Source organism: Papaver somniferum, chromosome 3 (assembly GCF_003573695.1).
Source record: "Papaver somniferum cultivar HN1 chromosome 3, ASM357369v1, whole genome shotgun sequence".
NCBI lineage: Eukaryota > Viridiplantae > Streptophyta > Magnoliopsida > Ranunculales > Papaveraceae > Papaver > Papaver somniferum.
Genome location: NC_039360.1, coordinates 25,883,355 through 25,898,598, shown reverse-complemented (window position 1 = coordinate 25,898,598; position 15,244 = coordinate 25,883,355). Strand labels below are relative to the sequence as shown.

Genomic DNA, 15,244 nt, shown 5'->3' with positions numbered 1-15,244 from the left:
GTGTTACGGGCCAGATTTATGATTACCCAAAAAGCGTTGCAGATTAAAAAAGAAAACGTTGTCTGTTTATTAACGCTACTTCTCTCTAGATATATCTCGCATATGAACTAGAGGGAGATAGGTTCGCTGAATGGTTCAGCGCACCAAAAATCATCTTTTTGAGGAATGGTTCAACGCAGATTGATTTATCTTTTGATCTGACGGCTGAGATAGTTGCGTTGTTTCCATTCAGCGCAACCTAATTCTATTTTTCGTTGTTACATTCAGCGCATCTACTTTTCTTTGTTCCATTCAGTGCATCTAGATGCTAAATTGGAATGACCAGAGGACTTATCTGTCAATCTAGATGCTAGATTAAAACACCATAGGACTTAGCCTAAACCACCGGGTTGAGAGGAGTCCCACCCCACTCTCTTACTCGTTACAACCCGCGAGATGCGTAGAACTTCCACTCCTCAACTTTAGAGGTAGTGGCCAAAGGTCAGCCGCTTGGATTTTTTTCTTCTAGTTTCCAATTATTTTAGAACTTTTAAAAATGAGACCCATACTGATTTACTCTTTTAGAAAATGAGATTGGTCATACCCAAAAATGAGATTTAAATAAAAACCAGGATTGATCGATAGAAATTGAACGTCAGAACAACACGTCGAGACTTGAGAGGTAGTCGCCAAAGATCAGCCGCATGGAATTATATTTTTCTAGTTTCTATCTATTTATCTTTTTGAAAAAGTTTCTAATTATTTTAAAACTTATAAAAATGGGTCCCATATTGATTTTCTTTTAGAAAATGAGATTGGTCAGACCTAAAAATGAGATTCAAATAAAAACTAAGAATTATCTATAGGAATTGAACATCAGAACAGAACATTGATACTTGAGAGGTAGTGGCCAAAAATCAGCCCCTGGAATTTTTTTTCTTTTAGTTTCTAATTATTTTTAAACTTTTAAAAATTGGTCCCATACTGATTTATTCTTTTAGAAAATGGGATTGGTCAGACTTAAAAATGAGATTCAAATAAAAACTAGGATTGATCGATTTTTTTTTTAATAGGAAAGAAGATACATTAAAAACTCAAACTAGATTTACATAAGAGGAGTATTTCATGAGATCTCCAGACTCTTGAGCAGAGACTCGATCCACTGACCTTTTATTTAAGAGTCAGGCTCCTGGCAAACTGGACTAATCCATGATGGTTATGAATCCTTGCCAACAAGGATTGATCGATAGGAATTGAACGTCAGAACCGAACACCGAGACCTGAGAGGTAGTGGCCAAAGTTCAGCCGCTTGGAATTTTTTTCTTCTAGTTTCTAATTATTTTAAAACTTTTTAAAATAGATCTCATACTGATTTACTCTTTTAGAAAATGAGATTTGTCAAACCTAAAAATGAGATTCAAATAAAAACTTAGGCTGATCTATAGGAATTGAACGTGAACGTTAAGACATGAGAAATAGTGGCCAAAGATCAGCCACGAAATTTTTTACTTCTAGTTTTTGATTTTTTTTTTTTTTTTGAAAAGTTTCAAACTATTCCTAATTATTTTAAAATTTTTAAAAATGGGTCCCATACTGATTTCCTCTTTTAGATAATGGGATTGATAATTGGTTAGAACTAAAAATGGGATTCAAATAAAACGAGGATCGATCAGTATGAATTGAATGTCGAATGGAATATTGAGACTTGAGAGGTAGTTGCAAAGATCAGCCGCTTGTAATTTTTTCAACTAGTTTTTAATTTTTTTAATTTTTTTAAATGGATCCTATACTGATCTACTCTTTCAGAAAATGGGATTTGTCAGACCTAAAAATGAGATTCAAATAAAAATTTAGGTTGATCGATAGGTTGAACGTCAGAACAGAACGTTAAGACTTGAGAGGTAGTGGCCAAAGATCAACCACTTGGAATTTTTTTCTTCTAGTTTCTAATTATTTATAATTATTTTAAAACTTCTTAAATGAGTCCCATCCTGATTTACTCTTTTAGAAAATGGGATTGGCCAGACCCAAAAATGAGATTCGAGTAAAAACTAGGATTCATCGGTAGGAATTGAACGTCAGAGCAGAACGTTGAAACTTGAGAAGTAGAGGTCAAAGATCAATCGCTTGGAAATTTTTCTTCTAATTTCTAATTATTTTAAACCTTTTTAAAATGGGTCCCATAGTGATTTACTTTTTTTGAAAATGGGATTGGTCAAACCTAAAAGTGAGTTTCAGATAAAAACTAGGATTGATCGACAGAAACTGCGCGTCAGAACGGAATATTAAGACTTGAGAGGTAATGGCTAAAGCCTCTCGAAATTTTTTTCTTCTAGTTTCTAATTATTTTAAAACTTTTAAAAATGGGTCTCATAAGGATTTACTCTTTTAGAAAATGAAATTGGTCAGACCTAAAAATGAGATTCAAATAAAAACTAGGATTGATCGATAGGATTTGAACGTCAGAACAGAACATTGAGATTTGAGAGATAGTGGCCAAAGATCAGCCGCTTGGAATTTTTTTCTTCTAGTTTTTAATTATTTTAATACTTTTGAAAATGGATCCCATACTGATTTACTATTTTAGAAAATGAGATTGGTCAGACCCAAAAATAAGATTCAAATAAAAACTAGGATTGATAGATAGAAATTGAACGTCAGAACAGATCGTTGAGACTTGAGAGGTAGTGGCCAAAGATCAGCCGCTTGGAACTTTTTTCTTCTAGTTTCTAATTATTTTAAAAATTTATAAAATGAGTCTCATACTAATTTAATCTTTTAGAAAATGGGATTGGTCATACCTAAAAATGAGATCCAAATAAAAACTAGGATTGATCGATAGGAATTGGACGTCAAAACAGACCGTTAAATCACACTCATCATGACTCCTAACCACCGTTCTAAGTGACTTTTTGTTAATAAAATTAACTTATTTTACATTATAGTAATGTTATATCACGGTTATATCTAATTTAATGTTATTTCATAGACGCACATTTTAAAATATAACGATTTATAATAACGACCATAAATCTTCGATTAACGTTTCAATATATGAATCCGTTCTTATAAATGAAAAACAAGTAATGATATTTTACACCATCCAATAGTGAAGAAAACATACTAAAATATTGGACATCATCTGTTTGAGAAGAAATATCCACTTGCGCAGATGAAAATTAACCTTTAGCCGCCCAAATGGATATTTCTTCCGATGTCCAATCTCTTAGTCAGTTTTCTTCACTATTTAATAGTGCAAAAAATAGTCCTTCGCTCACTCACTCATTAAATTTGAAAATGAATGAGTTTTAACGGTCATTCCACAACCCTTGTTCTTAGAAATAAGGTAATTTCCGGGTTACGATTACTAAATATCTGGTCTAGTAATTTTCGGCATGTAATTTAATTGTTTTAAGCGTGTTATCTATATTCTTATGGTAAAAAAAAAATCAAAACAAAAATTAACTATGGCACCTACAACTATACAAGTACGGCTCATGCCTCATTGTGTGCGTCCAAAACTATTCGCTACTTTTGATAGTTTATGATTTTTCGGCACGATACACGTACCGCCGGTTATCTCGCGGATCAAATCCAACGATGGGGAAGGGAGCGATTCTAACACTAGGGTTGGTAGCGGGCTAGGGTTGGGAAATGGGGGCCACTCCCCTCCTCACACGAGATAACCCGCGGTAGCTTAATCATTTTCGTATTTTTTGACGCACATTCCGACTTATCACCTGTTGATTTAAACCAACTGGATTCACCTTCAGCGAATACTTGGCTTTTGTTCTCGCAGGCATGGCACCCACTGATAGAACATGCAGGTGGCTTTACCTAGATCTCCCAACCAATTGTTTTTGTTGCTTAGCTGAAAACAGTCGTATCTGTATGCGAAATCATGAAAACACGTAATCTGGTAAAACAGAAAAGAAATTTCAGATCGTCAAACAAAGTGTATACAAGATACAGAATACCATTCTTAGAGTCGTGATTCTTCTTGTCCTTCTTGTATCTATTTATTGACTGATACCATTTCATTTTCAACAACAAAAGACTAATTTTTATCATCTTCTCAACACTCACGTTTTGTCTCAACCTCAACAGTCCATATCTATCTATATATAGATGGATAGAGAGATACCTCTTATTCCTTCCAAAACACTCTCAATCTATAAGAAACTCCACACCAGAAAGATTGAAGTAGAGGAGTTGCAGAACAGAGGAGTATTGTAAAACAGAGAGAAGGAGAGGAGGAGGAAGGAGGAGGACACCCAGAGTGGGTTTTGCAGTTTTGGTTGGTGGTTATAGATGGATAATGGTGAAATATATAAAGTAGCAAGTTTAAGAAGAAATTCATCAGTTTGGAGAAACAATGCAGCTGTAGATATATTCTCAAGATCGTACAGAGATGAAGATGATGAAGAAGCATTAAAATGGGCTGCTTTAGAGAAACTTCCAACTTATAATCGGCTAAGAAAAGGGATTCTTCTCACTGAGAATGGTGAAGAAACTAAAGAAATCGATATTCAGAATCTTGGGTTTCAAGAGAAAAAACAATTGATTGAGAGATTATTAAAAGTTGCAGAGGTTGATAATGAGAAGTTTTTGATTAAACTAAAGAACCGAATTGATAGGTAACTAATAACTCTACCCCCATCTCTCTGTGTTTTTTTTTTTTCTCTTCTTCTCTCTGTTTCTGATGACTCTGTTTTTGAATTGTTTGTTACAGAGTGGGACTTGATCTTCCAACAATTGAAGTAAGATATGAAAATCTAAGTATAGATGCTGAATCCTATGGACAAGGAAGATCTTTACCAACATTACTCAACTCTACTGTCAATGCTCTTGAGGTATGAAAAAGTTAACCGCCAGATGTCGAATTTCTTTTTGAAAGTTTAAATTTTAACCACATGCCGATCAAAAAAAAATAACAATTAACCACACTGACTAGGAAGCTGTGCAAAACCCATTGTGAAGTTCTTTCTCTCCATGGTTTTTCTAACCTTATTTCTCTGCTCTCTCTCTCAAAAAATCTCCATTAAATTTTTAGTATTTCTCATATGTTCTTCAATAATTCAGAATGTAATCATGGGGATTCTAAGTTCTGGGTTTCACAAAACCTAATTAATTTAGATGGATTACTACATCCCACGTCATCAATTTAGGGGATTTCAGATTTTACTGTGAATTTGGGGTTTAAGAAGTTTGGGTTTTGAGGATTTCAGTAGTATATTGATGACATGGGTTGTAGTGATCCATCTAAATTGATTAGGTTTTGTTGATTATTCTCTGTATTTCTCTAAATGCTGATGAAATCTCAAGGCATAAATCTTCCGTCTTGACGGCGGCAGTGTGATTGATTGTGTAATTTTGAATTCATTTTTGCAGGGGTGTTTGACTTTTCTGCATATTCTTCCAAATAGAAAGAAACCATTTTCAATTCTTAATGATGTTAGTGGAATCATCAAACCTAACAGGTAAATTTATCCATGATTTTTAAAAAAATAAAAATTATTTGTTCTGATTTTGTTGATTTTGATTTATTTTATTTTATTTTATTTTGTATAGGATGACATTGCTTTTAGGACCACCAAGTTCTGGAAAGACTACTATGCTCTTGGCTTTGGCCGGGAAGCTTGATAAAGATCTTAAAGTTTCAGGGTGTGAACACACAAATCATGAAGGCATCGGAATGCTCACAACCAAACATCGTAATTTAGAATGATTTGTAATGATGATATCATAGTGTTGATTCCTTGGCTCAAAACCCTCGGGTTTATCACAGCCTCATCTAACTCCGTGCGAGGCGTTTCCGCACGGGATATAAGTAAAAACAAAGAAAACAAAACATAGAATTAAAGATTCATGGGGTTTCAGGCAAACGTAAAGTGCTGAAATATAAACAAGACTGAGGTTTACGTGGTTCAGCACTAAGGCCTACGTCCACGGGGTTTGTCGTTTCACTATATACTTGACGGTTACAGGAGTAGTCGAATGACTTTTGAGTTTACATGTCTTTCTATTGTAAAGGACTAACTTATGCTCAAAATTCTTCTCTCTCCTTCTCTTCCTGATTTTTCCGATCCCCCCTCCTCTTGGTGGAGAGGGGGTATTTATAAGGTTAGAGTGTGGGACCCATCTCTGAAGGCCGTTGGAACCTTATCTTCTTGTGTTTTGTGTCCATCACGCAGAGGTCTTCGTTCGTAACTTCATCACGCAGAGTCATCCTCGTTCGTTCCACGGGTTGATCGACACGTATGTTGCTCAGAGTGTTTAATGCGGGTAGTTGAGGTGCCTGCTCGTGTCAGGCAAGTGTTTTCTGCCTCTGTCGCGTCCATGTCAGTACATCTTCTCTCCATCGTTGATCTTGGCTTCTTTTGGGGATGAGATAAAGTAACTCTTTGGGGAGTTATTTGGTGCTCCGCAGTACAACGTGTTACCGGAACATCCTTTAACTTCTATCCTTGGATTGTTCGGGCAAAGATCCCTCGTTGACGTGATGGAATTCTTGGTTATGAGCGTGTGTCATCATACTTTGATGACCTTGTCCGCATGCCCTCCATGTATCTTCCTATGTACACGTGTTTGATGATGAAATATGTGCACACACAGGGAGAGTAAGTTATAATGGTCATGGAATGAATGAATTTGTCCCACAAAGAACATCTGCATATATCAGTCAATATGATCTTCATATTGGCGAAATGACTGTCAGAGAAACCTTGGCTTTCTCGGCTCGATGTCAAGGTGCAGGAACTGGTTATGGTGAGAAAAGCTGAATTGTACTGTGTTATATGTGTGTCCATTAATAAATGATTGACGCAGTTTTTAGCGAATCTGGACATAATTGATTATGGAACATGAACAGATATGTTGGCAGAACTTGCAAGAAGAGAAAAGGCTGCAAACATTAAGCCTGATCCGGATATTGATGTCTACATGAAGGTATAGAGATATTTTTCCGTGCAGAACTATCTTTAAAAAGTAATTGATGAAATTCATCCGGTCAAGCAAAAATCAGTTTTTAAATTCATGAATTTCGCTCTAAGCTCAATGTTATCCAATGATTTTTGTAGGCAGCAGCAATAGATGGTCAAGAAGCTAGTGTAGTTACAGACTACGTTTTAAAGGTACATCATCTTATCACTGCAAAACCATTTAGCTTTACGAAGTTTGATGAGTTTTGTTACTATCGTGTTTTGCTCAAATGTTAGATTCTGGGGTTGGATATTTGCGCTGATACTCTGGTGGGCGATGAAATGTTGAGAGGTATCTCTGGTGGACAAAAGAAACGTGTAACAACAGGTAGAGCAGCTATTGCCCCCTAGTCTTATATCAAACAGTAAGATGTAGCTAGTTTTCGTGAATGAATGCTAAGCTGAACTTTTATTGTAACTTGATAGGGGAAATGTTGGTCGAGCCGTCAAGGGCATTGTTCATGGATGAGATATCTACAGGTCTGGACAGTTCGACTACGTTTCAGATAGTGAATTCACTTACAAATCGATACATATGAATCTCAGAGTCGATTCGAACTTCAAATATGGTATAACTATATAGAAACTATGAATCATGAAGCTCCGGGAGAGTTCTGACTTCAAGCTTAGCATAATACATCATCGAAATTGATAAATATGAATCTCAATGTCGATTCAAACTTCAAATTAGGTATAACGACAAATAAAGTATGAATCATGAAGCTCCAGGAGGGTAATGACTTCAAACTTGGCATGATACATCATCGAAATCAATAATAAATATAAATCTCAGAGTCGATTTAAACTTAAAATATGGTATAACGACATAGAAACTATGAATCATGAAGCTCCGGGAGAGTTCTGACTTTAAATGTAGCATGATATATCATCGAAATCGATAAATATGAAGCTTAGAGTCGATTCGAACTTCAATTACGGTATAACGACAGAGAAACTATGAATCATGAAGTTCCGGGAGAGTTCTGACTTCTAACGTAGCATGATATATCATCGAAATCGATAAATATGAAGCTCAAAGTCGATTCGAACTTCAAATATGGTATAACGGCATAAAAACTATGAACCAAGAAGCTCTGGGAGGGTTCTGACTTCAGACTTAGCATGATACATCATCGAAATCGATAAATATAAAGCTCGGTATCGATTTGAACTTCAAATATGGTATAACGACATAAACACTATGAACCAAGAAGCTCTGGGAGGGTTATGACTTCAAACTTGGCATGATACATCATCAAAATCGATAATTATGAAGCTCAGTGTCGATTTGAACTTCAAATGTGGCATAATGGCATACAAACAATGAATCAGGAAGCTACAGGAGGGTTTTGACTTCAAACTTAGCATGATACATCATCGAAATCGATAAATATGAATCTCAATGTCGATTCGAACTTCAAATTCGGTATAACGACAAACAAACTATGAATCATGAAGCTTCAGGAGGGTTCTAACTTCAAACTTGGCATGATACATCATCGAAATCGATAAATATGAATCTCAGAGTCGATTCGAACTTCAAATATGGTATAACGACATAGAAACTATGAATCATGAAGCTCTGGGAGAGTTCTGACTTCAAACTTAGCATGATACATCATCGAATCGATAAATTTGAAGCTCAATGTCAGTTTGAACTTCCTAAGAACGATGAATTCATTCATCTACAGCTAAGATTCCATCGGAATATTCTCCGAAACCTTAAACACACCACAAATTTGTTAACTTCGACATTGAACCTGGATACGAGCTCAAAACCTGGCCGGGAGTAGCTACAATAAGTCGGAAACTGCGTAAGAACGATGAATCCACCCATCTACAAGTAAGATTTCATCGGAATATTCTCCGAAACCTTAAACACACCACAAATTAGACACTGAAACAGGCTCTGAGCTCGATAGTTGGTCGCGAGTGGACTATTATAAGTCAAAAACTTTATAGGAACGATGAATTCACCAATCTACAGATAAGATTCCATCAGAATATTCCATTTACAGGTAAGATTCCTTCGAGATATTCAACGAAACATTAAAAAAATCATATTTCTGCATATTGTATGCGTACCCGGATCCAAGATCGAAACCTGGCCGTCGAATCCCCCAAACCTCATTTTTTCCGACATTCTATATTTTAACTTCAACAACACTTATAAGTGTTGTTATACGTTTCTATTAAAAAAAAAAAAACCTAAACTTGTGAATTGTAAGGATGGTTGATGAGCTAGACATCCATGCATTAGGTTCATGTTCGAATCTCCCCTCTAACGTATTTTTCATTATCATATTTTTGTGTTCTTCAACAACACTTGTGAGAATTGTGATAGGCTAAGTCACTACACTTATGAAACAAAGTTGTTATACCTAAATGTCGTCACAACAGTTTTGCTAAAGGAGTTGTCGTTTGTTTTCTTAGCGCAACCCCTTGTTCCTAAGGGTTGGTAGTGATGATATACGACAACTCTTCCTTTGAAACCAGTTGTAAAACATAGGACTTTCTACGATGTATAGCGAAGTGTTGTAAATCTCCAGTTGTAGATGTATATTTTTCCCGTAGTGAGTCCATATTATGAATAGCACTGCTTTGATATCTCTTCTGCAACCAGCACCAGAAACTTATAATCTCTTCGACGACATTATTCTCCTCTCTGATGGGAAAATCGTTTATCAAGGTCCATGTGTACATGTGCTTGAATTTTTTGAGTCTGTGGGATTCAAATGTCCGGAAAGGAAAGGAGTTGCAGATTTCTTGCAAGAAGTGAATTTCTTCTCCATCTATCTTTCATTTATCTATTTGCTTAAATATAGCATGTTGAACCCTTATTGTTCACCCTCCTAAAGTTTTCAGTTCCATTGCCTTACAGGTAACATCAAAGAAAGACCAGCAACAATATTGGGCTCGTAAACACGAGCGGTACTCTTTCATCACAGTTAATGATTTCACACATGCTTTTCAGTCGTTCCATGTTGGTCGAAAATTAAGAGAAGAACTTGCTACTCCTTTCAACGAAACGAAGAGCCACCCAGCTGCTTTAACCATTGCACGGTATGGAGTTAGCAAAACTGAACTTCTAAAAGCTTGTGCCTCAAGAGAATACTTGTTAATGAAAAGGAATTCCTTCCTTTATATCTTCAAGTTATTCCAACTTATATTTATTGCGTTTGTTACGATGACACTCTTTTTGCGCACTAAATTGAAACGAGATGATGTCGTCGACGGTGGGATATATGTGGGAGCTTTGTTTTTCGCTCTTGTGATGATTACGTTTAACGGATTTTCGGAGCTTGCCATGGCTGTGGTGAAGCTTCCCGTGTTTTACAAGCAAAGAGATCTGCTTTTTTATCCTGCATGGGCATATTCTCTTCCTACATGGATCCTCAAGATTCCTATCACATTTGTAGAAGTTGGTGTCTGGGTATTCATGACTTACTACGTCATTGGATTTGATCCAAATATCGAAAGGTATTAGATTTGTACAATAAGCATCCGACATGTATTCCGCATTTTACAATTTGTGAAAATATAAAATCCAAATTTTCTTTATGCAGATTGCTTAGACAGTTCTTTCTACTCCTATTTGTAAACCAGATGGCTGCAGGACTTTTCCGGTCAGCAGCAGCAGTAGGAAGAAATATGATAGTTGCAAACACTATTGGCTCTTTCGTGTTACTTATTGTATTGGCCCTTGGGGGATTCATTTTGTCTCGAGGTAATCACTCTAAATCTAATTAAATACTTTCAATTTCTTTAGCTTTCTTTCTTGTTGCTGTCAAATTATGGATATTTGTCTTTCCATGCGACAGATAATGTGAAAAGCTGGTGGATCTGGGGATACTGGATGTCTCCCTTAATGTATGGTACAAATGCAGTACTGGTAAACGAGTTTTATGGGGATCAATGGAAGAAAGTAAGCATTAAAGTTTCAATTATTTTCTGTGGGAAATTTTTTTTCCACCTGAATTTTACAACTGATCATTGTTTTGTAGGTTCTTCCCGGTACCAATGAGACGCTAGGAGAGGCGGTTATCAAATCTCGTGGATTCTACGCAGATCCATCTTGGTATTGGATTGGAGTTGGGGCGTTGGTTTTCACTTTGGCTCTTACTTATCTTAATTGTGAGTATCTTCCAAGTCTTTTAGAAGTTGTAACTGAGGTAATATTTTCTAATTGTACAATCAAATTAATGCAGCATCTAAAAACTCCCCAATAATCATAGATGATGATTCATCATCTAATAAAACTGGAGAAGAGATGGAGTTAACCTCCAGTAGAAAGAGCTCCAGTACTAGTCGTAATTCTGGAGGTGATTATGATGCAACAATTTTCTTTTTGCTTACTTCATCTATGGTTTAATGTTGTGAACTTAAGTTTAAGTAAATATAACTACAGAAAGGATGAACCCTATTAATGAGGTCGAAGGTAACAAAAAACGTGGAATGGTTCTTCCATTTCAACCTCGTTCTATCACTTTTGATGAAATTAAGTATTCTGTCGACATGCCAGTGGTAAGTACAACATTCATAGAGTTATCCATTCGTTTTATTATGAAATGAAGTGACTATTGATCTCGACTAAAACATTTGAAGCTTACAAAGTTTTATTATGTTTACCAGGAGATGAAAACTGAAGGAGTCACTGAAGATCGACGGGAGCTTCTAAAAGGTATTAGTGGATCTTTTAGGCCGGGAGTCCTTACAGCTTTAATGGGTGTTAGTGGTGCGGGTAAGACTACTCTTATGGATGTTTTGGCGGGAAGAAAAACTGGTGGACATATCGATGGAAACATCATGATATCTGGTTACCCAAAAAAGCAAGAGACATTTGCTCCCATATCAGGATACCGCGAGCAGAAGGACATACATTCTCCACATGTCACAATCTATGAGTCCGTTCTTTATTCTGCTTGGCTTCGTTACCTGAGGAAGTAAAACCTGAAACAAGAAAGGTTCGTAGTGTGATATTTAAATTACTACTGACCATATTAAGTAAAAGTTTGTTGATAATCAATTTGACAAACATGAAGAAATATAATTGTTATCATTGATTACAGATGTTCATTGAGGAGGTTATGGAGCTTGTCGAGCTGTCCTCACTACGGGGAGCCCTAGTTGGGCTGCCTGGTGTGAACGGTTTATCAACTGAGCAGAGAAAACGATTAACCATCGCTGTCGAGTTAGTTGCGAACCCGTCCATTATATTTATGGATGAGCCAACATCTGGTCTAGATGCAAGGGCAGCAGCTATTGTGATGAGAGCAGTGAGGAATACTGTAGACACAGGAAGAACTGTTGTATGTACCATCCATCAGCCTAGCATTGACATATTTGAGTCATTCGACGAGCTATTCCTAATGAAGAGAGGAGGACAGGAAATTTATGTTGGACCACTGGGGCGCCATTCTTGCCATTTAATCAGCTATTTTGAGGTGAAACCTTAACACTTTTCTTTAAAAAAAAATAAACACTGGAAAATTCTAGTTTCTAGCTTTTTATCTACTAAATACACTATTGACAAATAAAGTTTGGATTCAATTCAGGGAATTGAAGGAGTCAGTAAAATCAAAGATGGTTATAATCCGGCAACGTGGATGTTGGAGGTGACTTCTGCTGGACAAGAAGCTGGTCTAGGGGTTGACTTCACTGATATATACAAAAGCTCAGAGATGTACAAGAGAAACAAAGATCTCATCAAAGAACTAAGTGTCGCACCTCCTGGTACCAAGGACTTGTACTTCCCGACCATGTACTCGAGATCATTCTTTACTCAATGCATGGCTTGCCTATGGAAACAATATTGGTCATACTGGCGAAATCCTCCATACACGGCATTGAGATTTTACTTTACAATATTCATAGCACTGATGTTTGGTACAATTTTCTGGGATCTTGGTACTAAGACGTAAGTACATACAATTTTTTACAGCTTTATTCTCATGATACAATCTCTTTAATGTCATCAAATGTTTCTAAAATTGCAGGTCACAAAGACAAGACCTGTTTAATGCTATGGGATATATGTATCTTGCTGTTCTCTTTCTCGGAATTCAAAATGCCTCTTCAGTGCAACCAGTTGTTGCTGTGGAGCGAACAGTCTTTTACAGAGAAAGAGCTGCTGGAATGTATTCTGCCTTGCCGTATGCCTTCGGACAGGTAATTTGTTATATTCTTTAATGATATTTTTGATGTATGGAACTGAGTATATTTGTTCTGGTGGTCATTAGAATCTTCTATTGCAGGTAGTAATTGAGATTCCCTATATCTTCATTCAGTCGTTAGTCTACGGAGTTATGGTATATGTCATGATCGGATTTGAATGGACAGTTGCAAAGTTCTTCGGGTATCTCTTTTATATGTTCTTCACGCTCTGTTATTATACGTTCTATGGAATGATGACCGTGGCAGTAACACCAAACGAAACCATTGCTGTCATTATTAGTGCTACTTTTTACGGTTTATGGAATCTCTTTGCAGGTTTTGTAGTCCCACGAACAGTAAGTTACATTAATAGACAAGGATCTGGATTTTTTTAAAATTACGAAGTCTATTATTTTCATCTTATTCTCTAATGTTTTTCTTTTGTGACTGATTACAGAAAATTCCAATTTGGTGGAGGTGGTACTACTGGGCATGCCCTGTTGCATGGACCTTATATGGATTGGCCGTCTCACAGTTTGGGGACATACAAACTTCCATGGTTGATACAGGCATGACAGTAGAATTTTTCATAAAGGATTATTTCGGGTTCGACCGTGACTTCCAGCCAGTGGTAGCAGTTGTTATTATTGGCATTACCATAATTTTTGCCTTCATTTTTGCGGCTGCCATTAAAACTCTTAACTTCCAGAGTAGATGACTGATGAGTCCTCAGTTTGGCCTACAATTTGTTATTGTTGTTGAGTTTCATAAGGGTTCAAGGATGTAATACACGAGGCTTCCAAGAATTAAAATTTTATGTATATATTTAATAAACATATTCCTACTTACTATTTATCTTTGATAAATCATTGTTTGGGCAATTTTCAAATGATCCACGAAATTAAGTCTTGAACAATAAATTGTTTCGAACTAATATTGTTGATGACCTTTGAACATCCTATGTTTGAATCATATTTCGAGATATTTAACAAGAAAAGCTTGACTCAAAGAAGATAGTCTTATTCAGATAAAATGGTCGAGAAGTGACTAAAATAAAATGGTTCGTTCAGTCTTCACATTCCTTGTTGATGAAGTTCTCCAAATGCCTTCGTCGATCTTTACTCAACCACTAAATTTTGAACCTAGTTCAATACTTGACTTAGTGTGCTAGAAATCAATATATAGTTTTGTTCATCTAACATCGACAACAAACTTGAGATAGCAAAACTTATGGGTTTAATCGAGCAGTGCTCTATCAATATCTACTCTAGCTAAGATGGATTTTATAGTTACCTAAAATCAGTGAGAGTCTAAAAGTGAAATTCTAGGGCTTTTGAAAGTGAGTTACGGAAGGTTGAGCACGAATAGTTTCGCCTAAACCATGCACAATGGGCGTTCAAAGGGTGCTGCAGTCACAAGAGAGATTAGGGAAATGAAGCAAGATGAAGAGAGGGATCTGAGAATTCTAGGGTTTCAAGAAGAATTGCTATGAGAGTTTATGAAAAAATTGTGTGTTAGCTTGGAGAAATAATAAAGGACGTATTTATAGCTGGATTCTCTAATCTCGGGTCGGCGAAGAAAATGATCACTTGTCGTACGAAGCACTTTTTAGTCTCTTCGAGAATAGATAACGATAAAGTAGGTTGAATTTATCTCTTTATTCCACCGCCTTTAATCTCTTTTGCGGTGACAAATATGCATGGTATTTCTCATACATGTCGTATACCGCTAGACCAAAACCCTATTTGATAGACCCTTATTTGTGTGAAGCTGAGTCAGCCTTTTTGATGATGTTTTGAGAGAGAAATATTCTCTATAGTCGAGTTGGACAAGATGAGAGATATTCGCTGATATATGAGAATGACTAGGATGAGTCACGTAAAAAGGCATGAAATGCCTCAGAAATCGTGTGTAGAGTGTGAGAAGAGCTGAGATTATGATTTACCTCTTTGCGGCCGATCACATAAGTCACGTAGAGGATGTATTGTTTCTCGTGGGTCCCTTTTTTGAGCACGAGGAGATAAAAGAATCTTATCCACGTTTTTTGATAGACATGTACAGTTCAGGCCCAATTTACTAGTCGTGGGTGTGTTTGAGGCGCTGAGAAAGAGGCCCGAGCCCTTGATGAGGCT

The 15,244-nt window shown here is 36.4% G+C and overlaps 1 pseudogene; it reads left to right on the top strand.

Annotated features, from left to right (window-relative positions):
• Positions 1-4,290: 4,290 nt before the first annotated feature.
• LOC113361049 lies at positions 4,291-13,830 on the top strand (annotated as a pseudogene).
• The last annotated feature ends 1,414 nt before the right edge of the window (positions 13,831-15,244 follow it).